This window comes from Pseudophryne corroboree, chromosome 2 (genome assembly GCF_028390025.1).
Source record: "Pseudophryne corroboree isolate aPseCor3 chromosome 2, aPseCor3.hap2, whole genome shotgun sequence".
In the NCBI taxonomy this organism is placed as follows: Eukaryota; Metazoa; Chordata; class Amphibia; order Anura; family Myobatrachidae; genus Pseudophryne; species Pseudophryne corroboree.
Window position 1 is genome coordinate 170,586,836 of NC_086445.1, and position 24,685 is coordinate 170,611,520.

At 45.2% G+C, this 24,685-nt stretch overlaps 1 protein-coding gene and 1 pseudogene across 2 annotated transcripts in view; both read right to left on the reverse strand.

Moving 5' to 3' along the window:
- Positions 1–24,685, reverse strand: part of FNDC3A (fibronectin type III domain containing 3A) — a 591,400-nt gene that overhangs the window by 324,599 nt on the left and 242,116 nt on the right. The window lies entirely within an intron of this gene.
- On the reverse strand, positions 21,543–21,660 carry LOC135052165 (5S ribosomal RNA; annotated as a pseudogene).

Consider the following 24,685-nt stretch of genomic DNA (forward strand, 5'->3'; position numbering starts at 1 on the left):
TTGCGACCAGAAATCGGGTGACCAGAAATGGGTGGAGGGGAGTGTCCAGGGGGTGGTCTTCAGTATGCCGACTGACGGGATCCCGGCGCACAGTATACCGGTGCCCGGATCCCGACAGCCGGCATACCGACACTTATTCTCCCTCGTGGGGGTCCATGACCCGCCTGGAGGGAGAATAAAATAGTGTGGCGCGCGTAGCGCGCCACCGTGCCCGTAGCGTGGCGAGCGCAGCGAGCCCGCAAGGGGCTCATTTGCGCTTGCCACACTGTCGGTAAGCCGGCGGTCGGGCTCCAGGCGCCGGTATGCTGGTCGCCGGGAGCCCGACCGCCGGCATACCGTAGTGAACCCGTGTCCAGGAAGTGAGCTAAATACTTCACAGATCGCACATCGCAGTGCGATAAATCGAATGTGGTGAAAACAGCATGCAATCGCACGTGCGATCCGATAAATATTAAGTGCAGCACATAAGATCTTGAGACGCGAAATTCGACCAGCGTGCCCACGCATCGCGTCGCATGGTACATAAGATGTGCATACAATCCTTCGATTTATCGCACAGATGCGGTCGAAATCGTAGGATTGTACCAGACATCTCACAAGTGTATGGGCACCACTTTACCCGGTGTATGTGATCCTTGTCACACAAGCTTTAGAGTAACCATTATAAACTTGCTTAGTTATAGCAAACAACCTTCCAGATCACACAACAGGCTAATTGGCTACCACGTGACATCAACTGTAGTAGCTTCTGAATAAAACTGTAGATGGCTTCTGAATAAAACAGCTGTTCTTTGAGTAGTGCTTGGCAATGCAAAAAATTTAATATGGCTGGAAAAGTTGTGGAAATGCAAAAGCTAGGAGGATAGAAGATTTCAAAGCCTTTTAATCTACCTCTGAGTTCTGCTCAAAGCATTATTAAGAAGTGGAATGAATAAGGCACCACCAACACCTTGCCTATATTGATCCATCCCTCCAAACTGGATGAAATTGCCAAAAGGATCTTGAGCAGGGAAGCTACCGAGAGGCCAATTTTGAAGGACTTAAAAGTCTTTGGTCGGTTTGTGCATGTGACACGCACAGCGCTGGCAGAGTGGCAAGAAAGAAGCCTCTCCTGAAAAAGTGCCACAGTCTTGTTTGGCTGTGTAGAAAAATCACTTGGAAGATTCGGATGCCGTGTGGCATCAGAAATATCCAAACATACTGTAATTGCAGCAAAAGATGGCTTTACAAAGTACTAAATCAAGGTACTGCTCAACTTTCCAACACTTTTATTCTAAAGGTGCATACACACTTGCCGAGAAAGTAAATGATGTCGCTCATTTTCACCTTCCTGAGCGACGTTGTTTACTTTCTCTGCAAGTGTGTATGCCGGCGACGACAAGTGATGCGCAGCCCCGCTGGGTATCAACGACCCTCGCTGTCGGACGTTCATGCAGCTCAATTTGGACTGTCGTCTAAGAGCTGCCTGCACAGCCCAGCCGTGGCGTGACGTCATTGAGTGATATGGTCGTCATATCGCTCAGTGTGTATGCACTGCCGCCGACCGCCCGGCCCGGGAGAGGAAAACAAGAGCACATCGCCTAGTGTGTACCCACCTTAATTCTTCATTATTTAATAGTTTTCAGAATGTGTAAAAAGTTTGAACTCATGACCTTTATCTGCCAAGCTGTAAAACTGTATATGTATATTCAGAAATGTGTATATACATTTCTTACACTAAAAAACACCAGATTATAACTGGGATATTTTTTTCTAGAGTCATTACCCAGATACAATGTTTGCTTACTTTGTGTGCTGACAGCTGAAAAGCTGACTCAGGCTGTCTGCACTATGCAATAAGCAAATAAAAAACAAATATTGAACCGGATACAGGTTCCCTTTAAAGATAAGTGCCAGTAGCCAGAGCAGATACAAACTTGCAGAAAATATTGGTTAGCCTTTTACAATAAAGAACAGTAAGATAATCTATAGCACCTTAGCTGTCGTACTACAAGTTTCAGCATGTCCTGTTATGTAATAGTACAACTAACTGACTCCTTTCTTTCAAACCGAGCTAGCACCAAAGGGAATAATAATCACTTAAAATTCAGTATCTATTCATATGATCACAACAGATCATTAGAGCATTATGAAGGTATCACAGCAGGAGGAACCGCACGCCTTTCATGGTCAAATTAACCATTTCATCTGAAAAGACTACATTAATACTGCATGTGTCCACACCCAGCTTATCACAGGGAAAATCAAATGAAATTAGTGTGCCTGTCTTATTTTATTGGTAGTACTGTGGTTAAAATATGTCACCTCCTATTCATATAAAAATGGTTTATTACTCTTTTTGTTCAGCCTTGGGCTTTAATTACAAATGACTCATCCTGATTTGCATGCATTATTTTCTTTCCTCCACTCCTCTAGACGTGTGGCAATTTCCTCCCAGCCAAACCATCTATAACATGGCTTTCCTTGTGATGTCAAGCAGCGCTTAATGGCTCATAGCTGAGGCTTGGTTCTGTGCCATGAATGAGTCATCCCCATTCATGATTTGTGCACAACACAGATTTTCATCAATGGATTATTCAGCTACAAATGGAGACCATTCATATGATTACGACTCAATTCGCTGTAATAGAGGGGATATTTCTATTTTAGTAACACATGAGGAATGGAGAAAATATTTTGCATATCTCTGACAGTGCACACACAAAAATATCAGCCTTAATCCATTTCCTGCATTGGGAGCTATAAAAAGATATTCAGACTACACAGGGAGTTATTTTCACACTGTAGGAATTATATGTTACTGTAGAGGATATGTAGATGGCATAATGTTCAGGGCAGCACACAGTTAACTGAATTATCCATAGCTTTACTTGAAATAACGGAGGGGGATAGGGGGGTGGGGGCACTCTGAGTTAAATTTTAATTGTTTTTTTGCACCCCTACATCCCAGACTATTAATGGGATTCTTAAACACGTTATTAATCGCTTAAAATGAATTGACACAATTAAAGGGCCTGATTATAGCGGATGCTGCTACCTCTTTTGCCGCTGTCGTGTCAGTGTCTTATGCCAATACCGTGACTGATTGTAACAAAACTGAGGCGCACCTTAAGAAAATGCTTTTCCGTGTCTGTGCATCTTTAGATGTGCCAGTCGCGCCATCAAAACTTACACCAGCCCTATGAGAGCTGCAGTTTCTCTAGCAGAGTGTGACCTCCTATCTGTGCCTAGTGTTCCTTCTAGGCTGTTTCAGCAGGGTGCTGCACCCTGCCCATTTTTGAAATGTGAAAAAGCACCCTGCCCTTTTTTAGTGCACCCTGTAGGACCATAAATCGCCCCCTTGTATACAGAATGCAACAATCAGAGTGCATGTTACAATGTTGTCGTCTACTCCTTGCCCATCTCTGAAATTGGAAACAATTTCTATCCTTAGCCACAGCACTCTGATAAAGAGGGAAAGAACAGGGTAAGCAGTGAGCATGTACTGCTTACAGTATTTCCCTAGTAGAACAGACTTATTTATTTCCGATATATTTTAACCCATTGTTTAAACTTTTCTGTTTTATAACACATACGGATTATAACTACTTCAGCACTGGAAAAGACATTTATAATTATCTACTTATGTATATGCTACAGCCGATCTTTCAAGAAGACTGGACATACAGTATACAGTATGTTTCTCAGTACAGATGTTAGGTGTCTTATATGTATGCATGGGTATATGATTTACTAAAGGCAAAATGTATGTACAAAAACTAAAATCATATGCACTATGCTTTGTGCGCAAAGTGTCACATCAAAAATGTGCCCTTCAAAATAAAAATGTGCCCTCTTCAGTGCTCAGCACCCTGCCCTAAAAAAATCCTAGAGTGAACACTATGTGCCCCATGGCAGCTGCAGCTTCTTCATCTGAGTGTGGCCTTCTATGCGAGCCCCATGGCAGCTGCAGCTTTCTCATCTGAGTGTGGCCTTCTATGTGAGCACTATGGCAGCTGCAGCTTCTTAAATCTGAGTGTGGACACCTACGTGAGCCACATGGCAGCTGCAGCTTCTTCATACGAGTGTGGCCTCCTATGCGAGTACCATTGCAGCTGCACCTTCTTCATCTGAGTATGGCCTCCTACATGAGCCCTATGGCAGCTGCAGCTTCTTCATCTGAGTGTGGCCTCCTATGTGAGCCCTATGGCAGGTGCAGATTCTTCATCTGAGTGTGGCCTCCTACGTGAGCCCCATGGCAGCTGCAGCTTCTTCATCTGAGTGTGGCCTCCTACGTGAGCCCCATGGCAGCTGCAGCTTCTTCATCTGAGTGCGGCCTCCTAAGTGAGCCCTATGACAGCTGCAGCTTCTTCATCTGAGTGTGGCTTCTACGTGGGCTCTATGGCAGGTGCAGCTTCTTCATCTGAGTGTGGCCTCCTACGTGAGCCCTATGACAGCTGCTGCTTCTCCATCTGAGTGTGGCCTTCTACATGGGCCCTATGGCAGGTGCAGCTTCTTCATCTGAGTGTGGCCTCCTACGTAAGCCCTATGGTAGCTGCAGCATCAACTGAGTATGGCCTCCTATGTGAGCCCTATGGTAGCTGCAGCTTCTCCATCTGAGAATGGCCTTCTTTGTTAGCAGTTTTTGAACACATCCGTTTTCCAAACCTGTACTGTGTTTGTGAGCGCTGCAAATCAGGATGCATGTGCTGCTCAAAATTGCATAAAATATTTTGCTACCAGAAAAACATACACTTTCCACTGAGCTCTATGGGTGATATTAATTGGCTGAAACATGTGCAAGGTAAAACACAATAAACAAGATCATTGCACTTCACAGCAATTAAAACTTGTGTGGAACTGGAATGGGTTGAATATGAAATGCCAGCTGTCAATATCTCGACTGTGGCATCCCGCCCGCCAGAATGCTGATAGCGGGGTGAGCGCATGGAGGCCCCTTGCGGGCTCGCTGCAGTCGCCATGTTGCGGGCACGGTGGCTCACTGCACTCAGGTTCTATTCCCACACTAGGGGTGTCGTGGACACCCACGAGTGGGAATAGCTCTGGCGAAGATGTCGGCATATTAACTTCATCCCATCTCTAGCTCTAACAGAGATATCTAGAATATGATATATTCACAAAACATAGCTGTTGAAATTTCTGATTAAAGGAGACACCTGTTTGCAGCACATTAGATAACCATGTTACACAATCTCCGTAATGTTTCCAGCATTACATCATGAACTACAGGTACAGTATGTCATTACTGCTATCCATTCAGTGCCACAATACTCACGCTATAATGATCTTTCCGCTTAAAAACAATGGGGGTAATTCAGAGTTGATCGCAGCAGCAAATTTGTTAGCAGTTGGGCAAAACCAACAGAGTTGTTCGCTCGGTAATTTTCTTCGCATCACAGCGATTTTCCGCTAATTGCGCATGCGCAATGTTCGCACTGCGACTGCGCCAAGTAAATTTGCTATGAAGTTTGGTATTTTACTCACGGCATTACGAGGTTTTTTCTTCGTTCTGGAGATCGGAGTGTGATTGACAGGAAGTGGGTGTTTCTGGGCGGAAACTGCCCGTTTTATAGGAGTGTGTGAAAAAACGCTACCGTTTCTGGGAAAAACGCGGGAGTGGCTGGAGAAACGGGGGAGTGTCTGGGCGAACGCTGGGTGTGTTTGTGACGTCAAACCAGGAACGACAAGCACTGAACTGATCGCACTGGAAGAGTAAGCCTCGAGCTACTCAGAAACTGCACAGAGAAGTCTTTTCGCAATATTGCGAATCTTTCGTTCGCAATTTTGCTAAGCTAAGATTCACACCCAGAGGGCGGCGGCTTAGCGTGTGCAATGCTGCTAAAAGCAGCTTGCGAGCGAACAACTCGGAATGAGGGCCCATGTGCACTGCAGGGGAGGCAGATATAACATGTGCAGAGAGAGTTAGATTTGGGTGGGGTGTGTTCAAACTGAAATCTAAATTGCAGTGTAAAAATAAAGCAGCCAATATTTACCCTGCACAGAAACAAAATAACCCACCCAAATCTAACTCCCTCTGCACGTTATATCTGCCTCCCTGCAGTGCACATGGGGGGTCATTCCGACCCGTTCGCACGCAGCGTTTCAACGCTGCGGTGCGAACAGGTCGGAAATGCGCATGCGCGGCTGCCGCAATGCGCACGCGCGTCGTTGCCGCAACAACCAGAAGAAAGAAGAAAGTGATCGCTAGCGCGATCGCAAGAAGATTGACAGCGGGGAGGCGTTCCGGAGCGGATACTCACCGTTTTTCGGGCGTGGAGATCCGAACGCAGGCGTGTCCAGGCGTTTGGAGGGCGGTTATCTGACGTCAATTCCGGGACCTTCATAACTGGATCCATCGCACAGGGTAAGTAACTGCAGAGCTGGTCTTGTTCTCCACAAAACTTTTTTAGCATAGTAGGGCTGCACAAGCAATCGCAGGCTTGCTATGCTAAAATACACGGCCCCCATAGGCGGCGTCTAGTTGACTGCACGAGCAGCAAAAAGTTGCTACGTGCGTTCAACTCGAAATGACCCCCATGGTTTTGCCCAACTGCTAACAAAATTGCTGCTGCGATCAACTCTGATTTACCCCCCATGAACGGTATAGAAAACCAACTCAGCAGGCCTCCTAATAGTTTAGCATTAACATGGCATTTATTCACCTTACTCTAATAGTAATGTGTGGAATGAAAACCTATGAACACTCACTTTTCACAGACATTCCCACATGTGTTTTCCGATTTTGTTTTTCATACTACAGATCAAAAATCACACTGCTGGCATCCAACACTGGTAACTGGATTGTGATTCAAGTATCAGGAATAAACTTTTACTAGTACTCAGATACTGTAGCACCAAACATGGACAACCCCGTCCTCAAGGCTAGCAGTCAGTGTGTCGTTAGGAAGGATGTTTCTTTACTCAAAATTAATAACGCTGTGTCTGATTTTTTTTTTTTTTTTACTTTTCTAACTTTTTTTTTTTAATCAACTGAAGATATTAAGAAGAAGGGAAGAAAGAGCCGGAGGACCATAAATCTGTAACAAAGAAAGAAGGCAAAGCACAAAACGCAGATAGTCAAACTGGCAGAGATCCATGTATAAAATGATAAATGATTCCAGAAAACTAGAAAGGTTATTTGATGCCAGGTGGTGTTGGTGGACACATACTGGCACCAGTAATGCCAGAAGAGTGCCCTGAATCCATGTATACATTTGTTTCATATACACAGAGAGAAATGTCTTTTTTTGTTAGCTTACTATAAGGATAATACCCCTGTCACACATACTCAGTGTCCGGGGTCCAAGCCGGGTTATAGGCGGGGTTGATGTGAGAAAGGGGTGTAAAAGAACTACAATGAGAAATGTACATATTTATTGCACTGTTAATGGGGCATGTGGATACCTCAAAGGTAGTGTGACGACATCATGGACTGAAAACCACATCACTGAAGGAAAAGTGCTAGGCCGCCCTTTATTCCCCTCCTACAACTCCGTTATCGTTGCAAGCACTGTAACCGCTCCCCAATTGCTGGTCCGATCAAGACAATTTTTTTTACAGTTTCTTCAGGCCCAGTCGTGGGGCAGAGCCATCAAATCGTAATAGTCACCCTGAAATCGAGACTGTTAGGAGGTATGCAACTGGCATGTAAATGCTATGACTAACTGAAAACAAGATCCCTTCTACTCTTTGTATACATAACATTTTGCTGCTTGGCCCATTTCAGTCCTTTCAAAGCATTTCAGTGCACTGGAAAAGGTCCAGTCCCCTCTATGGTATTGCACTGTGCACATACACACTAGGTGTTACGCTATTAACCATGCATTGCAGACCCATTCTTTTTAATGGCCTATTTGTTATTACTACTGTTTATTTATATAGGGCCTAATTCAGAAGTGGACGGAGTAGCGGCTCATGCAGTAAAGTACCGATGTTTGGCACTTTGTGCATGTGCCAGACCCATACTGCACATGCGGAGTATGGGTCTGCGACGTCGGTCGCACTACGACATCAGACTGTGAGTGATTGACAGTCTGATGCTGTTTAGTGGCAGCAATGGCCTTGGTTTTTCCAAACGAAGGCGTGTCGCTGCCATTACAGGAGAAGGACGAGGCCAGGATCTGTGTCAGAGAATGGAGACTTACTGATCTCTAGGCAGGACTTGCGGTGGCCCAATTGCGCAACCCCATGGGTCACACAGCTGCCCGATGGTGACGGGGAAGATCCGATACTGCGTTCCTGGGCACAATTCGGATCACTAATGCAACAGGAGGCGTAACTCCTGCTGCATTACCATACAAGCAGCTTCAATAGTCCCTCCAACCGCATCTGAATGAGGGCTATAGTGCCACCATATTATGTAGCACTGTACAGATATTTATCAATCACATCACTCTCCATCCAATTAGCATCAACACTCTAAGTCAAATTACCACATACAGGGGTCCATTTTTTTTATTACCAGAAGTCAATTAACCTTTCAATGTGATTTTGAACTGCGAGAAGAAACCTATGCAAACATGTGGAGAACAAATAAACTCCATAGTTGGAATGAAAACATCAGGGCCTCAGTGCTGTAAGGAAACAATGCTAACCACTGTGTCATCCCATTCAATGGGTCATTAATTTCAATGGTATTGTGAGCTTCATAATGAAACCCCATTGAAATAAATAGGCTATTTATAGGAGTGGGAATGTACAGTATTAATATATATTTTTTCCCCTCACATCTAGAGAGATTTGTTTAAGTGTTTGTTGATGTGTGAACAAAGCAGGGAGCCCATTCATAGGTGTCCAGCATGGGAAAACACCTGTAACTAAGGGCACTCCTAATCAGGCAATTCTTAAACCACTCGCAGCAGTTATCGGGGACTCATGTCTTATGGTTATTTAATTTCACGTAGATAACAAAAACAACATTTTCTATCAGATAACCAACAGAAGATCCCACTGTAATGCAAATAAAAAAGGCGAGTTATGGTAGACATACCATGGTTAACGCTCTTTCTGCGAAGTACACTGGGTTCCACAGGGAATACATCGGGGGTGTAGAGCGGGACCTTGGATCCAGAGGCACCATCAGGCAAAGCTTTGACTGTCGCAAAATGCATTAGGGCCTCCTCTATAACCCCGCCTCCAGGCACTGAGAGCTCAGTTTCGTTAACCGGTCCAATGCAGGAGCAGGTAAAAGAGAAGGCAGATGTTAGTCACATAGACCCACTGACAGGAGAGGGTACCAGCGGCTAATGCAATACAACCCAAAGAAGCTAGGTGCATCAGGGTGGGCGCCCTGTGGAACCCACTGTACCTCGCAGAAAGAGTTAACCATAGTAAGTCTACCATAAACTCTCCTTTTCTGTAGCGGGGTACACTGTGTTCCACAGGGAATACATCGGGGATCTCCTAAAGCAATTCCACAAGGGAGGGGATGCGCCTTAGCAGGTAAAAGAATCCGGCGTCCAAAGGAAGCATCCAAGGCATAGAACCTAATGAACATGTTCACTGAGGACCACGTAGTCACCTCACACAATTGTTCTAAAGACGCGCCACGACAGGCCGTCCAAGAAGGTCCAACAGACCGAGTAGAATGGGCTTTAACTGCAGCAGGAGCTGGGAGTCCAGCCTGTGCATAGGCTTGTGCAATCACCATTCTAATCCATCTGGCCAAGGTTTACTTGTTCGCAGGCCAGTCACATTTGTGAAAACCAAACAGCACAAAAAGGGCATCTGACCTCCTGATAGAGGCAGTCCTCTCCACATAGATACGGAGAGCCCTAACCACATCCAAAGAACATTCTTCGGGAGACAAAAAGTAACAAAGACCAAAACCACAATCTCTTGGTTAAGGTGAAAAGATGACACCACCTTAGGCAAATAACCTGGGCGAGTTCGTAGAACTGCCCAGTCCTGGTGGAATATGAGAGAGAGTGGACTACAGGACAAAGTGCCTAAGGGGGTAATTCCAAGTTGATCGCAGCAGGATTTTTTATATCAATTGGGCAAAACCATGTGCACTGCAGGGGAGGCAGATAGAACATGTGCAGAGAGAGTTAGATTTGGGTGGGTTATATTGTTTCTGTGCAGGGTAAATACTGGCTGCTTTATTTTTACACTGCAAATTAGATTGCAGATTGAACACACCACACCCAAATCTAACTCTCTCTGCACATGTTATATCTGCCTCCCCTGCAGTGCACATGGTTTTGCCCAATTGCTAACAAAAATCCTGCTGCGATCAACTTGGAATTACCCCCTAAGTCCGACACCCTTCTTGCAGAGGCAATAGCCAGCAAGAACAGGATCTTGGCTGTGAGCCATTTAAGGTCCACCGATTCAAGAGGTTCAAATGGAGACTCTTGCAGAGCATTCAGCACAACAGACAAATCCCATAGAGCCACAGAAGGGACAAAGGGAGGCTGAATCAGAAGTACGCCCTGAATGAACGTCTGAACATCAGGTATAGAGGCAATTTTTCTCTGAAACCAAACCGACTAGACAGATATATGAACCTTGAGGGAGGCCAGACGAAGACCTAAGTCCAGGCCTCTTTGCGGAAAAGCCAGTATCCCGGAATTTCTGAATCTATGGACATCGTAATTCTTCTCAGCACACCATACCCTGTAATAAATCCGGGCAGATCTTCGGTTTGGATTCGCGGTGGATCATCACTGACTGCCTTACCTCGCAGATCTTATGTACTGATGAGCTAAATGTTATCCTGAATGCTGCCTCTCCCTGACTGGTTACCCTGAGTATTCCGGTTCTCCCTTTTATGTGTCGAGCTCAGCTGTATCAGGTCGCAAGTATTTCTTGATATTCACTACCTGTTTTCCACTATATTTCCGTATACTTTATTTAGCCTGATACACTGATTGTGTCATGTTGATATACAGTGTTTTGTTTTTTGGGGGTTTTTTTTGCACATGTGTCTTGCTCTGTACAACTGAGATTTTTCTAATACGTCTCAGGCTTTTTGTCTTGTTTTGTGGCCTGTTTTTGCCTCTATGGTTGAAGCCACGCTATGTTAATATGGTATGTTCTCTCTCTCAAAGTATTACCTGCAATTACATGTTTTAGTCTCTTTTAGGTCTCATGGGTGTTGTATGTGTTTGCCCGCCCACACCAGTTTACCATGCTGCCGTTTTCTTTTTTTTACGGCAACTACTGAAACCCGATATACTGGGGTTTTTTGTTTGTTTTTTTGGTTTCCCTTCGTTTGGTCTCCTCCCTACCCATCCTGTCCCCCTCTCCTGTTCTGTGTGACAGGTATATCTCAGTCATATTCCCCATCTCTTTGTTTTATATTGCCCAATGGTTAAACTATTTTCCCTTAATGTTAAAGGGCTTAACTCTCCACATAAGAGATGGCTGACCCTCTCCACATTCCATCAACATAGGGCTAATATTGTGGCTTTACAGGAGACCCACTTCTCATCCAAAGCTCCCCCAATTTTCAAAGACCACAGGTACCCCTTGTGTTACACCACTAATGGCCCCGCCAAACGTAACGGAGTAGCCATACTGTTTCAAAAAGATACCTCTTTTACTCTCCGCAAGAAAATTGAGGATAAGAGTGGTAGATATCTTATCCTCACTGGTCTTGTAGAAGATATCCTAGTTACCATAGTTTCTTTGTACACCCCTAATACTCACCAAGTTCCTTTTCTTCTAAACACATTTGAAGAAATTCTTAAGGTTCGCCAAGGTGCACTCATTTTGTTGGGAGATTTCAACTTACTTATTGACCCTAAAATGGATAGATCCTCTCCTCGTTGTTCCACTACTTCCCACCAGGACTTAGGGCCCTCATTGGCCTTTAAAAGACATTGCTAGCCGAGTTTGACTTATATGATGCTTGGCGAACATTCTGAGGTAAAAGATTTTACTTATTACTCCCCGGTGCATAATAGCTATTCTGGGATCGATTTCATCTTTTTAGATAAATTAATCCTTCAGTCTACTAAGAGGGTTGAGATTCTTCCTATCACGTGGTCTGACCACGCCCCAATCCTTTGGGTTTGGGATTCGAAACGTTGCACCCCGATTACACGCCCTTGGCGACTGCCCGACTATCAACTTTCTGATCCTGAGACTCTGAAGGCTCTTACTGATACTCTTGCTATGTACCTACAGACTAACTCTCCAGCCGACACTTCTGTCTTTACACATTGGTGCGCATTGAAGGCGGTACTCCGTGGTACATCCATCCAGAAGGGGGCTCAGCTTAAAGCTCGATCCCATAAAAAACAGAACGATCTGGAGTTGTCTCTTCAAGTATTAGAGTCCTGGACTCAGACCCACCCCACTAGAGCTTTGCGTAAATAGCTGCAGGAGGTAAGATATCAATTACAGCAGCTTTTTATGCAACGTATGCAAACGGCCCTTGCTCGTCTTCGGTATAGATTTTACACAGCGGGTAATAAAGCCTCACGTTTATTGCACGTATGCTTCGTGGCCATCGAGCTTGTAACCGGATTAAATACCTCCTGACCTCTACTGGTTCAAAATGTCTCAACCCTCTTGGTATTGCTAATCTGTTCGCCAAGTATTGTGCTGGTCTTTATAACTTACATGATGACCCTTCCACTCCCCAGCCATCGTCAGCGACTATTTCCATGTTTTTCCATGTTCTAGACAGTGGAGCCCCTCCCTAGATAATGACAGCCTGGCGTCCCTGAATGCTCCCTGGTCTCTGGAGGAGATACAGAGAGTGATTCACCAGTTACCGAAAAGGAAGGCTCCTGGCCCATACAGTTTCATTAACTCCTTCTATTCTACATTTTGTGAGACCCTCTCCCCGGTTCTTTTGCAACTTTATTCAGAGGCTTCTAAAACTGGTGCACTCCAGCAGAAATGGTGGAGGCCCAGATTATTACTATCCCGAAACCTGGTAAAGACCCCTCTGACTGCATAAATTATCGTCCAATAGCACTCCTTAATACTGATATAAAAATGTATGCTAAACTGATTGCTAACCGTCTGAATCCTTTGCTTCCCCAGCTGATTCATTCTGATCAGGTGGGTTTTGTTCTTGGACGCCAGGCACCTGATAATACTCGTAGGGTTCTTGACTTAGTTGAATGGGTGTCCTACACCAAGTCGCCATTTCTTCTCCTCTCCCTCGATGCTGATAAGGCGTTTGACAGACTCCATTGGGGGTACATGTATAGGGTCCTTTCCAAGTTGGGTTTCAAGGTAATAAATAGTGCTCCATTTCTGCTCTTTTTGCTGGGCTGTCAGCTCGTGTTTTTAGCAATGGTTTTCTTTCCTCCCCTTTCCCCATTTCCAACGGAACTAGGCAGGGGTGTCCCCTTTCCCCACTGATCTTTGTATTGGCCATTGAGCCCCTTGCCCAAAAGATTTGCTCATCCTCACAATTCCCTGGGCTTTCTGTGTATGACACTTGTCACAAACTATGCCTGTTTGCTGATGATGTTTTGATGTTTGTAACCAACTCGGAGACCTCGTTGCCTTGCCTTCATACTATTCTCGATTTATACAGCGCTGCCTCCTACTATAAATTGAATGCTACCAAAACAGAAGCTCTTCCCATTAATATCCTCCATGGGAGTTTGCAGTTTCTGAAGACTCGATTCCCCTTCACTTGGAAAGATACTTCTATTTCTTACTTGGGTATTCACATCCCTGCTACCATTTCTGATGTTCATAAAGTTAACTATCTTCCACTGCTGACTCAGCTGACATCAGTGGCAGCAGCCTGGATGAATCACGAGGTCTCCTGGTTGGGCAGATTAGAGGCATTCAAAATTATGTTACTGCCAAAACTGATGTACCTTTTTCGTGCACTGCCTTATGCCATACCCTGTAATTTATTGCAACAAACGTGGAGATTGAAGCTCTCTTATATTTGGAAATGTAAGCCCCCTAGAATGGCGTACTCTCGTATGACCCGCACTAAACCGCAGGGGGGTCTCACCCTCCCTGACTTGACTAGGTACCATGAGGGCGCCCTACTATCTCAACTATCTGACTGGTTTCTCCCACCTGGCAATAAGCCCTGGGTGGACCTGGAACGCGCGCTTTTTCAAGGGTTTCCTCTCCCTGACCTCCTCTGGTTACCCCGAAAGTTTCACGCTCAACCCCCACTGTTCCTTCTGAATGTATGTGATGTCCTTAAAGTCTGGGATCTTCGACATCTCATTTTGAATTTTCTCTCCCCACTAGAAATGTCTCTCTCCAAGCACTGACTAAATCCTTGCCCCACCTTCATTTCTCCTATTTGGTACGTCTGGTTGTTGGAACTCTAAGAGATCTGCTCTCACCACCCTCCGTTCTCTCCTTCCCTGCCCTTTGTTCCAAATTTAATTTAGGACCCTCAGCGTGGTTTTATAATTTACAACTTAAACATTGGATTGATAGCTTATCTAAAGATACTGCACTATTGGGCCTACCCTTGGATTATGCATCGAGTAGATTCACCAACCCTTCTTCTTGGGGTGCCATATCACACTGGTATCGTTTATTATCTCCCCCTGATTTAACTGAAAAGTCCGCCGTTCATCTTACTTGGTAAAGGGATCTCCATAGAACATTTACTATGAAACAAGAAGGGACTGTAAATACTACTGAGGCGTTATGGGAAAAAATTGCATGCGGGGGTAAAGGAATAAAAAAGTTATTATTAGGGTTATGCTACAGGCCGCCTGGTATTAATGTGTCTGATGAGAAATTATTACTGAATCAAATTGAAATAGCAGCAGGAGTAGGAGACATAGTATTGATGGGAGACTTTAACTATCCCGAGATAAACTGGAAAATCAATTCATGTCATACTGCTAGGGGCAATATGTTTTTAAACACGCTAAATGATAATTACTTAGTTCAATTAATCGAGGAACCAACTAGGTACAATGCAATCTTAGACCTGGTATTAACTAACAATGGGGAATTGGTATCAAATATTGAAGTAGGAGAGCCCATAGGTTACAGCGACCACAATATGGTCACATTCAATATCAGTTTTCACAAGCAGTCCTATACTGGCTCAACTAGGACTCTAAACTTTAGCAAAACCAACTTTGACATGATGAAGGAAGCGTTAAGGGACATTGAATGGGAAATTCGGTTTCAAGGAAAAAATACTGCAGAGAAATGGGATGTATTAAAATCACTGCTAATTAATAATACTCGTAAATTTATTCCCACCAGCAGCAAAAAAAGGAATAAAAATCCCAAACCAATGTGGTTTAATAAAAATACAAAGGAATTAAATGACAAAAAAAGACGAGCATTTAAAAAATACAAATCTGAGGAGGATGTGGAGTCATTCCAGCACTATAAGGACTGTAACAAAATATGCAAAAAAGGAATAAGAGCGGCTAAAGTAGAAACTGAAAAACTAGTAGCAAAGGAAAGCAAAGTGAATCCCAAAAAATGTTTTAAGTACATCAACAGCAAGAGAGTATAGGCCCTTTAAAGGACAAGAGGGGAGTCTTAATCAAAAATGATAATGACATAGCAAACAAACTAAACAAGTTTTTTTCAACGGTATTTACCAGAGAGGACCAAATGCTGGGTCTAACAAAAAATCTCAACAAAGATAATGGCCCTCATTCCGAGTTGTTCGCTCGTTATTTTTTTTCGCAGCGGAGCGATTTGTCGCAAACTGCGCATGCGCAATGTTCGCAGTGCGTCTGCGCCAAGTAAATTTGGTAAACAGTTTGGTATTTTACTCACGGCTTAACGAAGAAATTTCTTCGTTCTGGTGATCGTAGTGTGATTGACAGGAAGTGGGTGTTTCTGGGCGGAAACTGCCCGTTTTATGGGTGTGTGTGAAAAACCGCTGCCGTTTCTGGGGAAAACGCAGGAGTGGCTGGAGAAACTGGGGAGTGTCTGGGCGATCGCTGGGTGTGTTTGTGACGTCAAACCAGGAACGAAACTGACTGAACTGATCGCAGTGGCAGAGTAAGTCTCGAGCTACTCAGAAACTGCAAAGAATTTTCTTTTCGCAATTCTGCGAATCTTTCGTTCGCAATTCTGCAAAGCTAAGATTCACTCCCAGTAGGCGGCGGCTTAGTGTGTGCAAAGCTGCTAAAAGCAGCTAGCGAGCGAACAACTCGGAATGAGGGCCAATGTCCCACTACTAAATGCTTATTTATGTGAGGAGGTAGTCTGTGACGACTAAAAAAGTTAAAAGATTAATAAGTCACCTGGTCCAGATAGAATTCACCTCAGAGTTCTTATTGAGGTGCAAGTTGAACTAGCAAGACCTCTATTTTTGATCTTCATGGATTCGGTTAAATCGGGTATGATTCCCAAAGACTGGCGTATAGCGGAGGTAGTGTCGATATTCAAAAAGGGGAGCAAGGCTGAGCCAGGTAATTATAGACCAGTTAGTCTTACATCTATAGTGGGGAAAGTATTGGAAGGTATTCTAAGGGACAGTATTCAAAAGTTCCTTGAAGCAAATAAGGTCATTAAAAGGAACCAACATGGATTTGTGAAGGACAGATCATGTCAAACCAACTTACTTGGCTTTTATGAAACAGTAAGTGCGAACCTTGATCAGGGTAAGGAGGTGGATGTAATCTTTTTAGACTTTGCCAAAGCTTTCGACACTGTACCACACATGCGTCTTATCTATAAGCTACAAGAAATAGGGCTAGGGAGCACAATATGCACTTGGGTCAGTAATTGGTTAGCTAAAAGGGAGCAGCGCGTCATTGATAATTTTCAAATTGGACTACAGTACTAAGTGGTGTGCCACAAGGGTCTGTACTTGGACCACTTTTGTTCAACATTTTCATCAACAACCTAACAGTACGTCTAGAGAGCATGGTGTCAATTTTCGCTGACGATACCAAATTGTGTAAGGTTATAAATACGGAGGGGGATGCTGAGTCTCTTCAGAACCACTTAACTAAACTGGAAGCATGGGCAGCAAAATGGAGAATGAGATTCAACACAGACAAGTGTAAAGTAATGCACTGTGGGGGCAAGACCAAAAATTACACCTACATACTAAATAGGGTAATACTAGGGGATTCTGTACTGGAAAATGACTTAGGGGTTCACATAGATAACAAATTAAGCAGCAGTACCCAAAGTAGGTGTGCAGCAAAGAAGGCTAATAAGATATTAGCATGCATAAGACGGGGAATTGATGCAAGGGACGAGAGTATTATACTCCCATTATATAAATCACTAGTGAGGCCACATCTTGAATACTGTGTGCAATTTTGGGCACCATATTACAAAAAGGATATCCTGGAGCTAGAAAAGGTTCAGAGGCGGGCGACCAAACTAATCAAGGGCATGGAGACGTTGGAATACTAGGAAAGGCTTGCAAGGCTAGGCATGTTTACATTAGAAAAGAGGAGACTAAGAGGGGACATGATCAACATCTACAAATATATAAGGGGTCAATACACAGAGCTCAGGAGGGACCTGTTTTCTATAAGATCAGCACAGAGGACACGTGGTCACTCGCTTAGGTTAGAGGAGAGGAGTTTCCGCACATTGAGGCGAAGAGGTTTTTTCACAGTAAGGACAATACGTGTTTGGAATTCCTTGCCTGAGAGAGTAGTAACAGCGAACTCAGTCAACACCTTTAAGAATGGGTTAGATAAATTCCTATTGGATAAAGATATTCAGGGTTATGGTGCGTAGGCACGCATTATAGTTAATATAACTAGTCCTAACATAAAAATAACTAGTCCTATAATAAGACTGCATAGGAGACCCCAAATAGGTTAAACTCGATGGACAATTGTCTTTTTTCAACCTTAGTTACTATGTTACTATGTAATGGCAGACTATTCATCTCTCCGCCTTCTCCCTCTCCAAATGCACTAACCACACAACCTCCAAATTTTGCTGGCGTCTCTGCCATGCAGAAGGTACCCTTTTCAATACTTTCTGGGATTTGCCCAGTCATACAGCCCTTCTGGACTGATGTGTTTTCCCTCATCTATGATGTCTTAGACATCCGTTTGACTCCAGACCCATCTCTAGCTCTTTTGCATTGGTACCCCCTGATTGTCCCTACATCTGCTCGCTATGTTTTAGGCCATATCCTATTATCAGCTAGGGCCACCATAGTGCAGCACTGGAAGTCCTCCTCCCCTCCCCCATTCCAGAAAGTTAAGTCCAAAACCCAATTCCATTTTGAAATAGAGATGTTGTATACTCTGCAGATCCCTCTTCTCCCCTCATGAAATGGCTTCCGTGGCATTTGTATATCTCAGGTGGAAAAGGGGCCAGCCCGACCTGCCCCGTGTTACAGGGCTCACCTCCCCCTTTCCCTCTGACGGAACTCCCTCATGATGACTCCGATGCCTAAATATGTTGGTTTTGTATTTCTTATTTTTGTTATGTGATTAATGTCTGTTGATGACCTGAACTCCCTATTCCCCTGTCCTTACCTTCCCCCCTTGCCACCCCTTCTCTGTTTTTCCCGTATTTTTCTTGTTTATGTACCCTATAATTGTTCTGCATATGTTCAATAAAAAATTTAATGAAGAAAAAAACATTAATCCGGGCAGAGGCTGGCTTGCGGGCTTTCAACATCGTTTGAATAACTGCCTATGAAAATCCTTTGGCTCTCAGGAGTGATGTTTCAAGAGCCATGCCGTCAATGCCAGTCTGGTCGTTGAGGAAGTACAAGTGGATGCTCCATCGATAGACCCTGCAGATCTGAGAACCAATGCCTTCTGGGCCACGCTGGAGCGACTAGAAGCAGCATTCCTCCTTCCTGTTTGAACTTCCGTAGAACTCTGGGCAGGAGTGACACTGGAGGGAACACGTAAGGCAGTAAAAAGTTCCATGGAATCGCCAGTGCATCCACGAACGCTGCTTGAGGATCCCATGTCCTTGATCCGAAGACCGGATCCTTGTGATTGTGTCGAGACGCCATTAGGTCTACGTCCAGTAGACCCCACCTGTCCACTAGGAGTTCAAAGACTTCCGGATGAAGACTCCACTCTCCGGCATGTACGTCCTGACGACTGAGGTAGTCCGCTTTCCAGTTCAGGACACCCGGAATGAACACTGCCGATATACTCGGCTGATGGCATTCTGCCCAACAAAGGATTTTTGACACTTCCTTCATAGCCATGCGGCTTTGAGTGCCGCCTTGATGGTTTATGTATGCCACTGTCGAGGTGTTGTTTGACCATACCTGAACCGGTCTGTTGCATAGCAGAGGCAGTACAAGTGATAATGCATTGAACACCACCCTCAGCTCTAGGATGTTTATCGGGAGGAGTGATTCTTCCTTGGTCCACCGACCCTGAAAAGAGTGTTGCTCTGACTCCGCTCCCCATCCCCTAAGACTGGCATCTGTTGTCAGGAGGACCCAGAAGGGACAGTCCCTGCTCAATTGCTGGTCCTGGAGCCACCAGGTCAGCGACAAACGAACCTCCAGAGTCATCAAGATCCTTTAGACTCTGATCCGATGAGGCAAGCCGTCCCACTTGGCAAGAATTAATCGTTGCAGAGGGCGGTAATGAAATGTAGCTTACTCCACCATGTTGAACGTCAACACCATCAGGCCAAGTACTTGCACCGCCGAGTGAATCGACACTCTGGGGTGACAGATGAAGTGTCTTATCCTTCTTGGATTTTCAGGACCTTGTTTGGGGAAAGGAACAGTCTCTGACCGTGTGTGCCCAGAAGCAACCCTAGGTGCACCATGCTCTGAGATGGGACCAGCAAGGACTTCTTCAAATTAATCAGACATCCGTGGGCTCATCAGCAACTCACCGTCAATTGTAGATGACTGAGGAGGGCATCGTGGGAACTCGCCAGAATCAGCAGGTCGTCCAAGTACGGCATGATTCTGACTCCATGGAGACAGAGGTGCGCCGTCATCACGGCCATAACCTTGGTGAAGATCTAAGGAGCTGTGGCCAGTTCGAACGGCAGAGCCTGGAATTGGTAGTGACTGTCGCCAATATCAAACTGCAGGAACTGCTAATGCGATATGGCAATAGGAATATGCAGATAAGCATCCTGTATTTCCAGGGATACCATGTAATCTCCGGGTTCCATCGCCAGCACAATAGAGCACAATGTTTCCATACAAAACTTGGCTACCCTCACAAATTTGTTCAGTGACTTGAGGTTGAGTATAGGCCGAAAAGACCCATTGGGTTTCTGCACTAGAAACGGGTCGAATAATAGCCTCTGCCATGCTGGGACTGAGGTACTGACACAACCACTCCTGTACTCAGGAGGGAATCTACCACCGTTTGTAGAGCCTGCGCCTCCAACGTATACGAAGGGAGTACCGTAGTGCAGAACTGGTGAGGGGGACGTCTCATGAAGGAGCCAGCGTACACGTAAGAGACAACTTCCAGTACCCAAGCGTCTGAAGTGGTCTTTAACCAGCCTGGAAGAACTGTAGAAGTCGGCCTCCCACCCTGGGGTACCCCAGGGAGAAGCCTGCTCCATCATGCAGCAGGCTTGTCTTGTTTTGAAGCAGGCTGACGGGCTGCCCAGAGCTGTTTTGACTTGGGCTTGATGGTTTTGGGGGCACGAGATTGTCTTGGGTAAGTCTGACCCTTGGCCTTCCCTTGACGTCGAAAGGAACGAAAAGTGTCTTCGCCTTCTGAGCAGAAGGATTAGTAGGAGGACGAAAAGCAGTCTTAGACACTATTTTATTCAGATCCTCTCCAAATAAAATGTCCCCGGTGAAGGGGAGTACCTCCAAGGTCTTCTTGGAGTCTAAATCCACTTTCCACAACCTTAACCACAGTATGCCGCGAGCCAGGACAGACGTGGATGACGCTTTAGCTGCCAGTACCCCCGACTCAGAGGACGCCTCCTGAATGTAGCAGGCGGTGGTACATATGTGAGACAGGTATTGTCTGGCATTGTCAGAAATATCCTAGAAGGGGGTTGGTGGAGTCTGCACAGGATCACTCGGTCTAAATGCTTGGTACTTTAAATTATATAAGTTAAAGCTATAGCTCTAAAATAAACCAACATATGGCCATATTGTGAATAAATAATTAGTGTTTGGCACTGGGTTGGCGGTGCTCCCAGAAATAGTTCAGTAAACTAGTCAAAGAAAAGTGTATGGTTCTTGTATAGTACAGGAGCCAAAGAAGAAAAAAAGAAAGACTATGTGTCTCTTCTGGGGCACACTTTTATTGAAAATTATGTGGTCTTGTAATACTTAAAATTTAACTTTTATTAGTAACCCTCTTAAAAAAATAGCTACAGTATGAGGAAAAGGACAAAATAATAGTAATAATGATAGCAACAATTGTCATAAAGTTTGTCTATCCAAATGGAAATTAAATTTAGTGATACAAATTAGACATGATAGCTCTTTGGGCGAAATTATGTACGTGTCTCTGATGTTAGAGAAAATAAATATATTGCCTTCTTCCGAATTTGTGACAAAATGAACTATACCTATAATGAAAATAGAAATATAGCGGAAGGAAGGGGTATTATTCAATCTGATAAAACGGGTTCCACACTGATAATTAATGAAATCTAAAATTCCAAAATTTGAATAGAAATAGAAAATAATACTTTGGTTCCAGGTCCTATGTCCTGGATTTGGATATAAATACCTGCAGTACCAAGTATTCTCTGGTGGTCTCCCAACCATGTACTGACCTGGCCCACAGTGCTTGGCTTCCAAGATCAGACGAGGTTGGGCATACTCAGTGTGGTTTGACCGCAGGTAGGTATATCCCACTTGATGACACCTGGAACCAAGTATTAGGCTCTGAGAAATCCCAAAGTTTTTTTTGATGAGATTACTAGATGCTCTTGAATCAAGATACTGGCGGTACCTGATATTCACTGATGGTCTCCAAAAAACAGGTGCTTCACCGGCCCCCTGGGCTGAACTTCAAAAATTAATTGTCATGATCCGGGTATCTGGACGCCATTTCTTACCCATCAGATGCCTCCTAAGGCTGGCTCAGCGCTCCAGGACCGGATCCCATCTGTTATCCTGATGTGCATATTCCCGCATCCTCTCCTGTCTCTCTGGACGCTGTCACAGTAACGCCTTATACATCTGGCATGGCGTCTCCCGCGGCCTCCGCCGCCGTTCCTGAGCTTCTGCATTCAGAGTGGCGATTACGTCAGCCGCGGCCTCCGCTGTGTCCGCGTGGTTGGATGTGCATCTGTCAGCCTGGCGTCTCCTGTCTCCGGTGGCCGGCGCCGCCATTACTGTTTTCCAGACCACATGGATTACAAACCAAACTTCCCTCCAAGTGTCTGCATGGGCGCAGCCATCTTGGATTCTGTCATCTGATCATATTCACCAATCTGCTGTCTGTATTATTAATTTGCATAATTGCCTAGCCAATGCCTTCCTTGCTGCAGGTATAAATAGGTTGTGCCTGAGCAAGGAAGGCGTCAGTGCTTTGGTTGTCAAACCTAGTTCCAGTTTGTCTCTCTTCTGTGAATGTCTTCCAGGTTCCAGCTCCTGTCTCCAGACTTCTGCTATAGAGACCCGCACCAGCATTCCATCTGCGGTGTAGCCTGACTCTCCGATCCATTCTGGACTCCCCTGTTTCCAGCTACAACATCACCTGCTTCCAGCTCAGCTTCCAGCAGTGTACAGCTTCTCTTAAAGGGACGGTGTCCTTTCTGCAGTTTACCACTCTCCACCGGTATTATTATTTCTCCGCTCTCAAATTCTACATTTCATCTATATTGCATCGCTCTCAAGCTTTATTTATTATTTAACTGGTTCCAACCAGTATCCACTCCGTGCCAACACCTGTCTGGTTCTAACCAGTACCCACAGCAGCATTTTATCTACAGCAGTCCAGCTTTCCCTGGAACACCAGCTGGTACGATCCTGGGCTTTCCTCATTGCTACAGTTGAGCCTGGTAAGGACTTTCCAACTTGCAGATAATAAGAACTGTCTCATACCACCAGAGCTCTGTGGCCCCTGCCACCCTGTAGTACCCAGGAACTGTATTATTATTTCTCTGCTGATTTTTATGTTACTTTTTACTGCTACTGTGATGCATGGAGTTTGTCATAAATAAATATCATTGACTTTTACTCAAGTTGTCGTGGTCACGCCTTCGGGCGGTTTCTCTTCATGTTACTTACATGTCCAGGGGTCTGATACAACCTCCCAGGTTCCGGTACATCTCAGCCCCTACAACTGAGGCTGCCTTCCGTCAGCTCAGGCCCTCAGTTGTGACAGTAAGCACTGACCAAATGAATCCAGCCGGAGACCAGGATCAAGCGGCCAGGCCGATGCAAGAACTGGCAGCCCGACTTGAACATCAGGAGGCTGCACAGGGCCACATCATCCGCTGTCTCCAGGATCTCTCTACTCGGCTGGATGGGATTCAGACAACTCTCCGTGGATCAGGCGCATCTGGGGCGTCAACCACAGTGACTCCAACTATAACCCCACCCACCTTACCCGTTTCTGCTCCACGTCTTCATCTTCCAACGCCAGCAAAATTTGACGGATCTCCAAGATTCTGCAGGGGATTTCTCAACCAGTGTGAGATTCAGTTTGAGCTACAACCTGGCAATTTTCCCAGTGACCGTACAAAAATTGCCTACATCATCTCTCTTCTCAGTGGCTCAGCCCTTGACTGGGCATCACCGTTATGGGAGAGGTCCGACACCCTGCTATCTTCTTACACTGCATTCGTGTCAACATTCAGGCGCATCTTCGACGAGCCAGGCCGGGTAACTTCAGCTTCGTCTGAGATTCTCCATTTACGCCAGGGATCACATACTGTAGGACAATATCTTATACAGTTCCAGATCCTGGCATCCGAACTGGCATGGAACGACGAGGCCCTGTATGCTGCATTCTGGCATGGTTTATCTGAGTGTATTAAAGACGAGTTAGCTACCAGAGACTTACCCTCCAAGTTAGATGAGCTAATCTCACTTTGTACAAAAGTTGACTTACGTTTCAGAGAGAGAGCAACTGAGCGTGGAAGATCATCTGCTCCAAAATCTTCTGCTCCTCCTCCTCGCCAACTGTCACCAACTAAAGATGAGCCCATGCAAATTGGCCGTTCCCGTTTAACTCCTGCTGAGCGCCGAAGACGTCTCTCCGAGTCTCTCTGTCTTTATTGTGCAGCTCCGTCTCACACCATTAATGCTTGTCCCAAACGTCCGGGACTCCAGACCCTAGCTCGCCAAGGAGAGGGCCGGCTAGGAGTAATGATCTCCTCTCCATCCCCTCAAGATTGTTATCTCCCAGTCTCGCTTCAAGTTGCTCAACGTTATCAGAACGTCATTGCCCTCCTTGATTCCGGAGCAGCTGGGAACTTTATTACCGAAGCCTATGTTAAACGGTGGTCCCTACCCACCGAGAGACTTCCTTCCTCCTTTTCCTTAACTGCCGTGGATGGCAGTAAAATTTTTGATACAGTTATTGCTCTAAGGACTCTACCAGTTCGTCTGAGAGTGGGAGTTCTTCATTTCGAACTTATTTCACTTTTAGTGATTCCAAGAGCCACACATCCTGTGGTCCTGGGCCTTCCATGGCTCCGTCTTCACAATCCTACAATTGATTGGACGACTACGCAAATCCTGGCATGGGGTCCCTCCTGTGCTGAGACATGTTTGTTTAAAGTGTTGCCTGTCTGTTCTTCCTCCCCCAGGTCGTCTGATGTTCCACCTCCTCCATATCAAGATTTCACGGATGTGTTCAGTAAGGCTTCTGCTGATATCCTTCCTCCTCATAGAGAATGGGACTGCCCGATTGAT